The following is a 13,872-nucleotide window of genomic DNA, read 5'->3' as shown; positions in this document are numbered from 1 at the left end:
GACTATAGACTAGACTATAGACTAGACTATAGACTAGACTATAGACTAGACTATAGACTAGAATATATACTAGACTATAGGCTAGACTATAGACTAGACTATAGACTATACTAAAGATTAGACTATAGATTATACTATAGACGAGACTATAGACAAGACTATAGACTATACTAAAGATTAGACTATAGACTATACTATAGACGAGACTATAGACTAGTCTATAGTCTAGTTATTTGGTGTTTATACCAAACAAATCTAGTGCATATTTCTAGGCAAACAAAAAAACTTATTTAAATTAACACTTTAGGCTATTAAAATTTCCCTGCATTTATTTAATCAACTAGAAAGTTAAATCATATGTTTACTATTTGTATAAATATATTTTCAATTAAAATGCAACAAACCACAATTATAAATTAATCGAATAATTTGTAAAGTGAATAGTGCGGTAAAGCAGATGTTAAATATTTCAAATAATTCTGTCAATATTTTTAGTAGAATTTTTTTTTTCTTGCAAAAAAAACAAATGACATTAGTTACGTACATAACTGCATAGCCAGAGAAATACGGTTACAAAACATAATGTGTTAGTTTATTAAAACAAAATATAAATAGTTTTACTATAAATTATCTTTTTTTTCGTTGTTATAAAATTTCTATATTTGATAATCATATTTATACTTACAGACACAACACAAATTCCATATACAACTTAATTAACTGAATATGCCAATGTAGACATTATTATTTACACATTAAATACACACAATAATAATTCTTTGGGTTTGTGTGTAATTTTTTGTTTTGGTTTGTTTGCACTCCCTGCTCTGGTAACAGAATAATGAAAATGCAAATAATATGACTTGTTTAATAAGTATTAAAAGGAGAGTAAAAAAAATCCCTAAAAATATGCAACGATTTAAATGTTGATGATGACAATTTTTTGTATGCTTTACTAAAGCAGTTTTACAGCAGTTATTGTCATTGTTATTGTCCTTATTGTGGCAGTTGTTGTTTTTGTATACAACATATTATGATAAAATAAAAAATAATAACAACAAATAAAAATTAATTTTTATTAAAAACAATTTGTTGATTATTTCCATATAAATCATAAATAAAATTAAAAAATAACAAATACATATACATTCATACATATATACTCTTAGCATAGACCCAGCAGTTCGGTCGTATAGTTCCAATACTACCATGTCCTTATTCCACAAGGATGTCAAGCGTCACCTCTTAAATTAAAGAGACAGCAAAAAACTTAAGTTGGGGTTTCAAGTATCCACTCTCTAGATTACAAAGGGTACACTAAAGTGACAATAGTTTTTACACTCGTTTATAAAGAGTTCATCCGTGACGAAATAGTGTCAACCAGGTAGTTAGACATAAATAGAAATTACTGCCTTTTTCATATGCAATGACTCTTTGTCGAACTGCTGGGAAAGTTTATGATCTCTCTCTCTCTCCACTCTCTCCCTTTTATACATTTGTATGTAGAATTGTTTGTATGTGTATGATTACGGATTATTATAGCATAATTTGCTGTTAACGCTTGAGTAAGAGTGTTTAACATTCTCATTTTTTTATATAAAACTTCTAGAGGATTAAGGAAAAGGGATTAACTGCTGTTTGTGTTTAGTTTCAATGCAATTATTTCTAAAGGATTTTATAGAAGAAAAAAAAAACACGAATGTATTTATATTAATTAATAGAAAAGGATTAGAGTGTTTATTGTATTAGTTGCGATTGGTTTGAGGAGATTTAATGTTCAAATATTCTGCAGGCAAACCGGAGGAGTTAAACATATACGAATTGTGAAACTCTTAGGATGAGGACTCCATATAAGAAGGACCTCATATGTGTATAAGAAGGAACTCATATGTGAGCACACAGGACCAAATAACTGATCCTTTATTTCATTCTTTTAAGTAAAACAGGAGATTTTATGAGGTTTATTTAACCCACACAACAATGCTAAAAATATGACTAAAACTAAACTTCATTATGAGAGAAAGTAGTTAAAACTGTCGAAAGCTCACTTTATCAAAATAAGCTTTAAATGACTGTGTTTTTTTTTCTACTTCTTCTACTTTTTAAACTTCCCTTTAGCGAGAGATTGAAAATGAGGCGCAACTAAATGAAAGCTTTCTTTTGGAAAGAATGCTATCAAATAGAGAAAGAGAGAGAGAGAGAGAGAGTAGTAAGCATTAAAATTGACATGTGTGAGTTAAATTACAATGAATTGTAAAAAGCTTTTAAGCTAAGGAGGAGAACAACAACTAAAGACAAGTGTAAGTGTATAGGATCAGACCAGGTTAGGTATAAAGAGGATCTCACATGTTGTATGATCAAACAGGATTAATTAACTGATCTCTCACTTCATTCTCCTAAGTAAAACAAAAGCTTATTTAAGCAACAAATTTAGCTGTTTAGATCACGAAATGAGGACGGCAACAACAACTAAAGACTAGTATAAATGTACAGGCTTTTGCTAGGTTAGTTATAAAGAGGATCTCACATATTGAAAACTTTCTTTTGGAATAAATGCTTCAAAGGTTAATTTAAAAGAGAGATAATAAGCTTTAGATAACTGTGTATGATTACATTGGACAAACTTAATGATTCTTCTTTCATTCTTTTAAACAAAACAACAGCTTTTATAAGGCTTTCTTAAACCACGAAACTAAACTTAAAGTTAAACATAAAGAAGCAGGATCTTTCAAATGCTCTCTTTAACGTAATAAGTTTTAAATGGCTGTTTAATTTTCTCTTTTCTTATCTATTTCTTTAAGAGAATGTTACTTTTCAAACTTTCATTTTAGGGAGAGATTGCAGATTGAAATCAAAGCTTTCTTTTAGAATGAATGCTACAAAGGTTAGTTTGAGAGAGAGAAAGAGATAATAAGCTTTAAATAAATGTGTAGTAACCCATGCTTATACAGAACAAACTAATTGATTCTTCATTTCATTCTTTTGAGCAAAATAAGAGCTTTTTTAAGGTTTTCTTAAGCCACAAAATTAAACTTAATTTAAAGAGAAAGTAGCAATAACTTTCGAAAGCTCATACCAAGCCTTAGTTTTCTCTTCTTCTTTAAGAGAATGTTACTTTTCAATCATGCCCTTTAGTGAGAGATTGAAGAAAAAGCGTAACTCAATTAAAGCTTTCTTTGCGAAAGAATGCTATAACGGTTAATTTAATAGAGAGATAGAGCAAGAGAGAGAGAGAGAACGTGAAAGAGAGGGAGATAATGGTAATCTTTATAATTGAAACTTTTTAGTTATTCTTCTGTGATTCAGGGCTTGCATAATAGTAAGAAACACTTTTAGTTTAACTAAACTACAATACTACTAAGTACTACAGTTATAAAAAGCTTAACTGATCACCTAAAGCTTTAATGCGGGAAGCTGAAACTTATATTATCTTTAATTCTTTCAAAATAATCCAAGTGTTAAGCTTTAAATAAAACACTATGAAAAAGCTGTTTCTAGCAAAAAGTGTTTAAACCTGTGGCTACTATTAATACCAGGAAACGGTTGTTAAGTCCTTTTCTACTTAAACTGTATAAATTAAAGCTTACATTCTTATACATAAAAATATACGTATATATGTATATTAAATATGTCATTATATATGTATGTGTAAACATATATATAAATAAACATAAATACAATGTATACGTGTGAATATTAAAATGTATGAATATATGTAAGTGTATATGTATAAAACATGTCATTATTGAATATCGATTAAAAAAAGATTAAAATTTATAAACGTATGAATGTCTATAAATTATAATAAAGTTTATTTCATTATTATTATTTTCATTTTTTTTTTTCCAACATCATATGAATTAAAAACCCATTGACTGACTATTAAACCAAAATTGCAAAAGATTTTTAAATTGCAACAGAAAAATTATTTAATAAATATAAAAATTATGATTGAAATGACATGAAGTTAAAAAAAAAACTTTTGACATTTTATAGGAAATTATGGAAAACGTTTTCAAAGATATCATTGAAAATTCTTGCATATTTTTATTGACACATTTTAAATTATATTTTTTTAGTCTTCATTAAGTTTTATGGCGCTACTTTTATTAAGCACTTTACACAAAACTTTTGGAAAAAAATCCTTAAAACACCTTTAACAGCTTTTAGTAATAGTTTTGTTTGACTTTTTGTTTACCTTAAAGCTTAACTTAGCATTTTATTTTTTTAGTTTTATTCCTATACATAAGCTTTATCAGCAATTTTCCAGTTTTGAACACACAAAAAAGCTTTTTATTATTCCCTTTAGCTAAAAGCTTTATTTTGTTTACTTAATATTTTAGTTATATTATAGTATTTTCTTTAAGAAAATTTAAAAAAATATATAAAACAAATTAATAGTTTATTAGTAATGCAACAAAATCCTTTAACAGTTTTAGTTTTCTTTTTTAAACAATAGATTTCTTTTAGCTGTAAGGTTTATTATTTGTACTCTAACTATTACTGTAAAAATTAGTAAATATTTTTATAGTTTTAGATTACTTTAAGGTCAGTTCTGTTCTGTTCTAGTTCTGTTCTAGTTCTGTTTTAGTTCTGTTCTAGTTCTGTTCTAGTTCTGTTCTAGTTCTGCTCTAGTTCTGTTCTAGTTCTGTTCTAGTTCTGTTCTAGTTCTGTTCTAGTTCTGTTCCAGTTCTGTTCTAGTTCTGTTCTAGTTCTGTTCTAGTTCTGTTCTAGTTCTGTTCTAGTTCTGTTCTAGTTCTGTTCTAGTTCTGTTCTAGTTCTGTTCTAGTTCTGTTCTAGTTCTGTTCTAGTTCTGTTCTAGTTCTGTTCTAGTTCTGTTCTAGTTGTGTTCTAGTTTTGTTCTAGTTCTGTTCTAGTTCTGTTCTAGTTCTAGTTCTGTTCTAGTTCTGTTCTAATTCTAGTTCTGTTCTAGTTCTGTTCTAGTTCTGTTCTAGTTCTGTTCTAGTTCTGTTCTAGTTCTGTTCTAGTTATGTTCTAGTTCTGTTCTAGTTCTGTTCTAGTTCTGTTCTAGTTCTAGTTCTGTTCTAGTTCTAGTTCTGTTCCAGTTCTGTTCTAGTTCTGTTCTAGTTCTGTTCTAGTTCTGTTCTAGTTCTGTTCTAGTTCTGTTCTAGTTCTGTTCTAGTTCTGTTCTAGTTCTGTTCTAGTTCTGATCTAGTTCTGATCTAGTTCTGTTCTAGTTCTGTTCTAGTTCTGTTCTAGTTCTGTTCTAGTTCTGTTCTAGTTCTGTTCTAGTTCTGTTCTAGTTCTGTTCTAGTTCTGTTCTAGTTCTGTTCTAGTTCTGTTCTAGTTCTGTTCTAGTTCTGTTCTAGTTCTGTTCTAGTTCTGTTCTAGTTCCGTTCTAGTTCTGTTCTAGTTCTAGTTCTGTTCTAGTTCTGTTCTAGTTCTAGTGCTAGTTCTGTTCTAGTGCTAGTTCTGTTCTAGTTCTGTTCTAGTTCTGTTCTAGTTCTAGTGCTAGTTCTGTTCTAGTGCTAGTTCTGTTCTAGTTCTGTTCTAGTTCTGTTCTAGTTCTGTTCCAGTTCTGTTCTAGTTCTGTTCTAGTTCTGTTCTAGTTCTGTTCTAGTTCTGTTCTAGTTCTGTTCTAGTTCTGTTCTAGTTCTGTTCTAGTTCTGTTCTAGTTCTGTTCTAGTTCTGTTCTAGTTCTGTTCTAGTTCTGTTCTAGTTCTGTTCTAGTTCTGTTCTAGTTCTGTTCTAGTTCTGTTCTAGTTCTGTTCTAGTTCTGTTCTAGTTCTGTTCTAGTTCTGTTCTAGTTCTGTTCTAGTTCTGTTCTAGTTCTGTTCTAGTTCTGTTCTAGTTCTGTTCTAGTTCTGTTCTAGTTCTGTTCTAGTTCTGTTCTAGTTCTGTTCTAGTTCTGTTCTAGTTCTGTTCTAGTTCTGTTCTAGTTCTGTTCTAGTTCTGTTCTAGTTCTGTTCTAGTTCTGTTCTAGTTCTGTTCTAGTTCTATTCTAGTTCTGTTCTAGTTCTTTTCTAGTTCTGTTCTAGTTCTGTTCTAGTTCTGTTCTAGTTCTGTTCTAGTTCTGTTCTAGTTCTGTTCTAGTTCTGTTCTAGTTCTGTTCTAGTTCTGTTCTAGTTCTGTTCTAGTTCTGTTCTAGTTCTGTTCTAGTTCTGTTCTATTTCTGTTCTAGTTCTGTTTTAGTTCTGTTTTAGTTCTGTTTTAGTTCTGTTCTAGTTCAGTTTTAACACTTTTAAATTCTTTACTTGTTCTTTAATCATTAAATGATCTCTTAGAATTCTCCACACAATTACCTTTTACCAAAATATTACTTTTCTAGTTATTTCCTGTTACTTTTAGTTAAATATTTATTATTTTAATATTTCTATAATAAACTAAATATTAAACAAATATTATTGTAAATTATTATATTTAAATCATTAGAAAGTAAATTTGTTAAACATTTGAATACATTAAAACACAATACAAGTTCAGAAAAAAAAGAAAAACTTTTCCTTTGTTTAACTTTATTTTACATTTTTTTATTTCTCCCCTTAAACATTATATTTCAGTTTTTTTTTTTTTTTGTAATAATAAAATTCTTATTACAAAAATTTTATGTAAATTTTTATTTGTGATATTTTCTTTCACTAACATTATTTCTGGTATATTTTATGGAAAAATTTGTTTATTTGTTTAATTTAAAATAAAAGAAATTGTAACATTTTATTTTAAAATATTCAAAAAAAAATTAAAATAAAGGAAAGCAGCTCCATTGGTTTTTATTTGTTATAGATATTTTTTTTATATAAAATTATAAATTGTTTCTGAATAAATAGAAACAGTAACAGTAAAATATGAATGTGTGAAAAATATTAAAAAAGAGATTTTGTTGTATTATTACAAAAGACCAAAAGTAATATACAAAAAAGTTTATTAAACTTATTTTTGATTTATCAATATATAAAGGCTCTTCACAGTTCGGTTAAATATAAATGTTTTTTTTTTAAGATTTTATATTTTTGTGAATAATTTTTAAAGGAAGCCTAATTTTTCTCTAGTTTTTTAAGCTTTTTATTTATGTATGTATTATATAATTTGTTTAAATTATTTAATTTAGTTTATTTTATTTTAAAAAATTTTTATGTATTTTTTAAACAAAAGCAGATGTAAAATATAAATATTTTAAACTAGCTTTTAAAAGCTTAAGAAAATGTGTCAAAAATGTACGTCTGTAAAATCGAATAGATGAACAAAAGATTTATTATGGAAAAATAATCTCAAAGTTCTTTTTAAAGTTCTTTTTAAAAATGAGTAATAACTGACTAGACAAAAGCTTTGTTTTCCTTTATACTTTTATTTGAACACCTCAAAGATGTTTGAGTAAAAAGTTAGGCTCTTTAAACTTTCAAGAAATAACTCTCTGAAATTACTCTGGAACTAATTGAAAAAGAAAAACTTGTAAGAAAAATTACTATATTCTCCTAAATAACAAAAATGCTTTTATACCTAGCAAGCTTTAAGTTTAAAATCTTCCCAAATCTTCCAATCCTCAGCTTCAATCTTTAAACTTAAGTCCAACAGTTTTCAACGAAAATGAAGTACAAAATAGGAACTACATATGTTTAAAAAACTTTTAAATATTCTTTAATACTAAAGCTTTTTAATTGTATAAAGCTAAACAATAAGCTCTTAAGTCCTACAACAGGTTTTAATCATAGGTCCGAATAATAATCTTACTTCTTTTCCCCAAAACTTTAAACACAAATTTTTTTTTTTTTTTTTTTGTATGGAACTGAATAAAAGCTTTTGCTCTTTAACTATAACTATTCCTATATCTAATACATATTTCTAAAGCTTTTAAAAGCTTATTCTATTGTTAAAAAAAATCTGCTGTGTTTCTATTTAAAATTACTATTTGCTTTAATCTTTAACTATAACTAACAAAAACGTTAATTTAACTTTAACTATTATTTATAGAAATTAGTCACAGTTTATGCTAAAAACTTTCAAAGGAAAACTTAAAAAAGCTAAATACTAGAGGGGTTAAATGTTTGCTGAAAAGCTTACTTTTAAGCTTAAACTAGCAAACTATATAGCAATCTTTAAGGTAGACCATAGAAAAGTCTATTGTATCGACTTTAGATCGGTCTATAAACTAGACTAATCGATCATTGTCTGCGGACATAATCTGGTCAATTGTCTCCTATTTGGTCGTTTTGTAGGCTGCATAATAGTTTGCACTTTACTCTATAGTATACAATATTGATTATTCTATAATTTCCATTATTGATCAGTCTATATTCTGGCATTTAGATTAGTCTATAGTCTAGATAACAGATCAATCAATCGATCAAATCTATAGTGTTTGGCGATTAGATCTATACATAGCTTTATGATCTGAACTATAGTCTATATTCTATTCTATAGATCAATCTGTAGTCTGTTTTATAGATCAATCTACAGTCTATTTTACAGATAAGTCTGTAGTCCGTTCTATAGATCAATCTACAGTCTATTTTACAGATAAGTCTGTAGTCCGTTCTATAGATCATGCTGTAGGATGCTCTATGGACTAGCATGTAGTTTGCTCTATAGATCAGCCCGCAGTCTGCTGTGTAGATCAGCCTGTAGTCTGCTGTATAGATCAGCCTGTAGTCTGCTCTATAGATTAGTCTATAGGATGCTCTACGGATTAGCATGTAGTCTGCTCTATAGATCAGCCTGCAGTCTACTGTGTAGATTAGCTTACAAGTTCAGTCTGTATTTTGCTCTAGAGACCAGTGTGTAATCTGCTTTATAGATCTGTCTGTAGATCGGTCTATAAGATTATCGACTATAGATCACTCTGTAGCCTTGGCTAAAGATCACTATATAGCTTTGGATATAGATCAATCTACAGCCTTGGCTATAGGTCAGACTTTAGCCTTGGCTATAGATCAGTCTATAGCCTTGGCTATATATCAATCTATAGCCTTTGCTATATATCAGTCTATAGCATTGGCTATAGATCAGTCTATAGCCTTGGCTATAGATCAGTCTATAGCCTTGGCTATAGATCAGTCTATAGCTTTGGCTATAGATTAGTCTATAGCCTTGGCTATAAATCAGTCTATAGCCTTGGCTATAAATCAGTCGATAGCCCTGGCTATAGATCAGTCTATAGCCTTGTCTATAGATCAGTCTATAGCCTTATCTATAGATCAGTCTATAGCCTTGGCTATAGATCAATCTATAGCCTTGGATATAGATCAGTCTATAGCTTTGGCTATAGATTAGTCTGTAGCCTTGGCTATAGATCAGTCTATAACCTTGGCTATAGATCAGTCTATAGCCTTGGCTATAGATCAGTCTATAGCCTTGGCTATAGATCAGTCCATAGCCTTGGCTATAGATCAGTCTATTGCCTTGGCTATAGATCAGTCTATAGCCTTGGCTATAAATCAGTCTATAGACTGATCTATATCCAAGGCTATAGATAAGTCTATAGCCTTGAATATAGATCAGTCTATAGCCTTGACTTTAGATCAGTCTATAGCCTTGACTTTAGATCAGTCTATAGCCTTGACTTTAGATCTGTCTATAGCCTTGGCTATAGATCAGTCTATAGCCTTGGCTATAGATCAGTCTATAGCCATGGCTATAGATCAATACATAGTCTTGGTTATAGATCAGTCTATAGCCTTGGCTATAGCCTTGAATATAGATCACTCTATAGTCTTGACTATAGACAATTCTGTAGCCTTAGACAGTAAATCAGTTTATAGCCTTAAAAGTCAATCAGTGTGGACTACAAATCATTCTATAAACTGGATCTTCTTATAGTTTAGACTCTAGTTTTGTCTATATTTCGTCTGGACAATAGATCTCTCTTTAGTCTTATTGTAAATCTATCCATTTTATTGACTTTTTTTTAAGGTTCTGGGTTCTATTCAAGATCAATCCTAAATGTTTAGATCAACCTAAAATTTGCCTTAAAGTTTGTTATATTTTCCCCAAAAGTAGGCTTTATTTTAGTTTTCTGTGACTTTAGTAAACTGTGACTGAATTAACAAATTTCTGTTAACACTAAAAAAAAACAAACAAACTTTATCAATTATTTTCTATAATTTTTGTCTACTTTTTTTCTTTTTTTATATTTATTTTCATTTAATTTCACCAACTTTTTAATCATCTGTTCGACACCTCTGCCAACTATTTTATTATATTCAAATTAAATAAAACAAACATAACGCTACGATGGATGGTTGCAACTATTTAATAATACTGAAACAAATCGAAAAAAACTGCACACAATAAACACAAACAACAAATACACATTTACAAAATATATTTTATTTTCTATTGCTTTATAAAATAATTAAAATAAATTAATATTAATAATGACAAAAAAAATAAATAAATAAAAATTAAATCAACCATAAAATGATATTAACTAAAATGATTACAAAAACAAAATCAAATTAATTTATTACAAATTATTGAAATTGATCACTATTTTAATAAACAACAACAACAACAACAAAACTTTTGTAAATGTGTGTTTATGTGTAAACTAATGGAAAATATAAAAATGTCTACATTAAATTTAAATTTTTTTTGTAAACATTTTTATTTAACCAAAAATATATATATGTGTGTGTATGTGTGACAATGTGTTGTATATGTGTTTGCAATTTATATATATAAAATTTTTCTTAAATTAACAAATATCAATATATATATATGTCTTTATGCACAAAAATGCAAACATTTTTCTCTGCACATTTGCTGGTATGCAATTATACACATACCTACACACACACACATATATATACGCACTTACACACGCACGCTCGCTCTCGATTACCACTAGACTGCACCTGTTTCCGTTTCCGCTGCAACTTTGACACATCATCAACAACAACAACAACAACACCACCACCAACATCAACTACAACAACAACATAATCAACTTCAACAACAACCACCACCTCTGCCACCACCTCCAACCATCCCCACAATGCCCGGTTCATCACTTCCGGCTACACAGCAAACGAATGTAGCGAATGCAGCCGCAGCTGCTGCCAATGCTGCAGCCGTCGCTGCCTTGACTTTAGGTCAACAGCATCCTTTGGAAGTGGGCAAGAAACGTGCTGCCGATACAGACATGTTTCAATTGGTATTTTAATTTGTTTTTTTCTTTTGTTTATTTGTTTTTACTTTTCTTTCTTTAATTCTTGTTTATTGTAAAATTTACTTTTGTTTTTTTTTTTGTTCAGTTCTTGTGTTCTTTTAAATATTTTTTATATTTCGTTATTTGGTTTTACTTTGTGTATTTAATTTAATTTATTTATATTGTTTGCATTTTTCTGTTTATTTTTCTTTTTATTATTGTGTGTGTGCGTGAGAATGTGTGTGTATGTTTTTTCTTTTTTTTTTTTTTTGTATTAAATTATTTATTGTTTTAATAAACATATATATTTATTTACTATTTAAGTATTTAAATTTTTTATTTTATGATTTTCTTTTTTAAAGCTTTATTTAAGCTTTAAAGCATGTTGTTTATTATAAATAAGCTTTTTGCCTTGCTCTATTTATTTAAATATAATTATTGTTGCAAAAACGGATTTATTTATTAAATATTGCGTATACTTTTTATTAATTGCAATTATAATAATATTAATCATACGTCTTGGTTTTTAATTATATATCTATTACTTATACGTTATTGGTGTATATTACTTATACGTTCATATGTACCATTAAAAATGGTTGCTTATTAACTGCTCCTAAAACTATGCTAAAGATATGTTAAATTATCATTATTCGTGTTATATACGATATTGATGAGGTTGCTTTACTTAATTAAGCATAACATGAGAAGTTATAGTCCGATTTTAAAAAATGAAATATCAAAAAATTTGTAAACATCCAGTCTTGAAGATAGATTAACAAAATCTTTAATCGATTAAATATTTTCAGAGATATTAAGAGCGATTTGAAGGAAAATATATTTGAAAAAAAAAAATATTTTTTTTTTAATTTTTTAAAAATTCATTAAAAATCGAAAAGTCATTGTACATAAATACTACATATAGACCATAAAGCCTTAAGTATTTCCAAAGCCTTTGACATATATTTTATTAAAATCGAACTATAATTAACGATTATATACACAAAAAAGTTCAAACACCTTATAAAACTGTTCAATAACAAAACGTCAAGGAAGCTTTACTTCTTACAGCAAAACTCAAGCAATATTAATACGATTTGTTCCAACTACAAATGCCAACATAATGGAAATAGAATTATCTTGAAGTTTACTTGATGTTATTGTGCAATTATTCAACAATTCCAATGATTTTTAAATTCATTATGTCATAATTATAAATATTCAAAAGAAAAATTTCCAATTTTTCTTTAAAAAAAAATCATTAAAAATCATAATTAAGTCGAAATAAACTTGTTATTAAAAGGGTTACAAACCTATATCTGTTGGCATTCAAATAACATATATTTCATTAAAATCGAGCTTAAAATAAAAATATAATTTGACATTAAATGATGACAGGATAATAGTTGCAACCAATATTAAAAACTTTCCAAAATTAAATCCAATTTTAAAAACTGTTTAAAAATCTTTAAAAAATCCCAAACATCCCAAACTATTACTTAAAATCAAGTTAAATCAGTGATTTAAATCAGTGTTTTACAAATGTTTAACATAAACTTACAACTACATATTTTCCCAATAAATTCTGTTTCAAAAATATTTTCAAACATATAACCTTTTCAAATATTTTAACAAAATATTTAATTTACTATTTTATCTGTTCACAGAACACTCCCACATATATGTACAATCAATTAATGAATTTGTTTGTGCAATAGTTGTTAAAATGTATGTTGACTTTTCAATAAATCACAACAAAATTGGAGTGTTTAATTAATTAATTTAATTAAGTGCAAATACAGACATTTAAACATGAATAAAAAAAATGTTTTTAATAAAATAAATGATTATTTGGTAATAATGAGAACATTTTCGGTAATTTATTATAAAAACTACTTAATCAGTTAAAAATTTCAGGAAATGTTTTAAATCAGCAAAAATGACAGGATTATAGACTAGACAATGAACCAGACTATAGACTACACTATAAACGAGACACTATACTAGACTAGCGACAAGGACATAGAGGAGAATGCAGAATAGACAGGCTATAGGCCAGGCTGTATACAATGTACCATAGACTGGACGATAGACTATATACTAAGCAATTGGACGATAGACAAAGCCAGAAAAAAACAATTAGACGATACTATAGACTTAAACATATACTATGAAAAGACTACACCATAGGCTGGAGAAAATAGAAAAGGACTATAAACTATGCTAGGTTGTAGACTATGCTGTAGAGTATAGGTTAGTTTTTAGAAGGGTCTATAGATTAAAATTCAGATTTGACTAGAGACTAAACTATAGACAATATTATTGACTAGGCTAGACTATAGACTAGACTAGACTAAAAACTAGACTATGGACTAGACTATAGACTAGACTATAAACTAGACTATAGACTAGACTATAAACTAGACTATAGACTAGACTATAGATTAGACTGTCGACTAGACTAAAGACAAAACTATAAACTAGAGTATCGGCTAGAATATAGACTAGACTATAGACTAGAATAAAGACTATATTATAGACTAGACAATAGACTAGACTATAGACTAGAAAATAGACTAGACTACAGACTAGAATATGGACTAGACTATAGACTAGACTATAGCCTAGACTAGACGAGACTAGACGAGACTACACTAGACTAGACTAGACTATAGACTAGACTATAAACTAGACTATAGACTAGACTATAGACTAGACTATAGACCAGACTATAGACTAGACTATAGACTAGACTATAGACTAGACTA

At 28.2% G+C, this 13,872-nt stretch overlaps 1 protein-coding gene across 12 annotated transcripts in view; it reads right to left on the bottom strand.

Annotated features, from left to right (window-relative positions):
* Nucleotides 1-13,872, bottom strand: part of LOC111680611 (protein muscleblind) — a 135,260-nt gene that overhangs the window by 46,724 nt on the left and 74,664 nt on the right. The gene's annotated exons all lie outside the window — the stretch shown is intronic.

This window comes from Lucilia cuprina, chromosome 6 (genome assembly GCF_022045245.1).
Source record: "Lucilia cuprina isolate Lc7/37 chromosome 6, ASM2204524v1, whole genome shotgun sequence".
NCBI lineage: Eukaryota > Metazoa > Arthropoda > Insecta > Diptera > Calliphoridae > Lucilia > Lucilia cuprina.
Note: the sequence above shows the minus strand (reverse complement) of the source record. Positions and strands in the feature narration are given on the sequence as shown.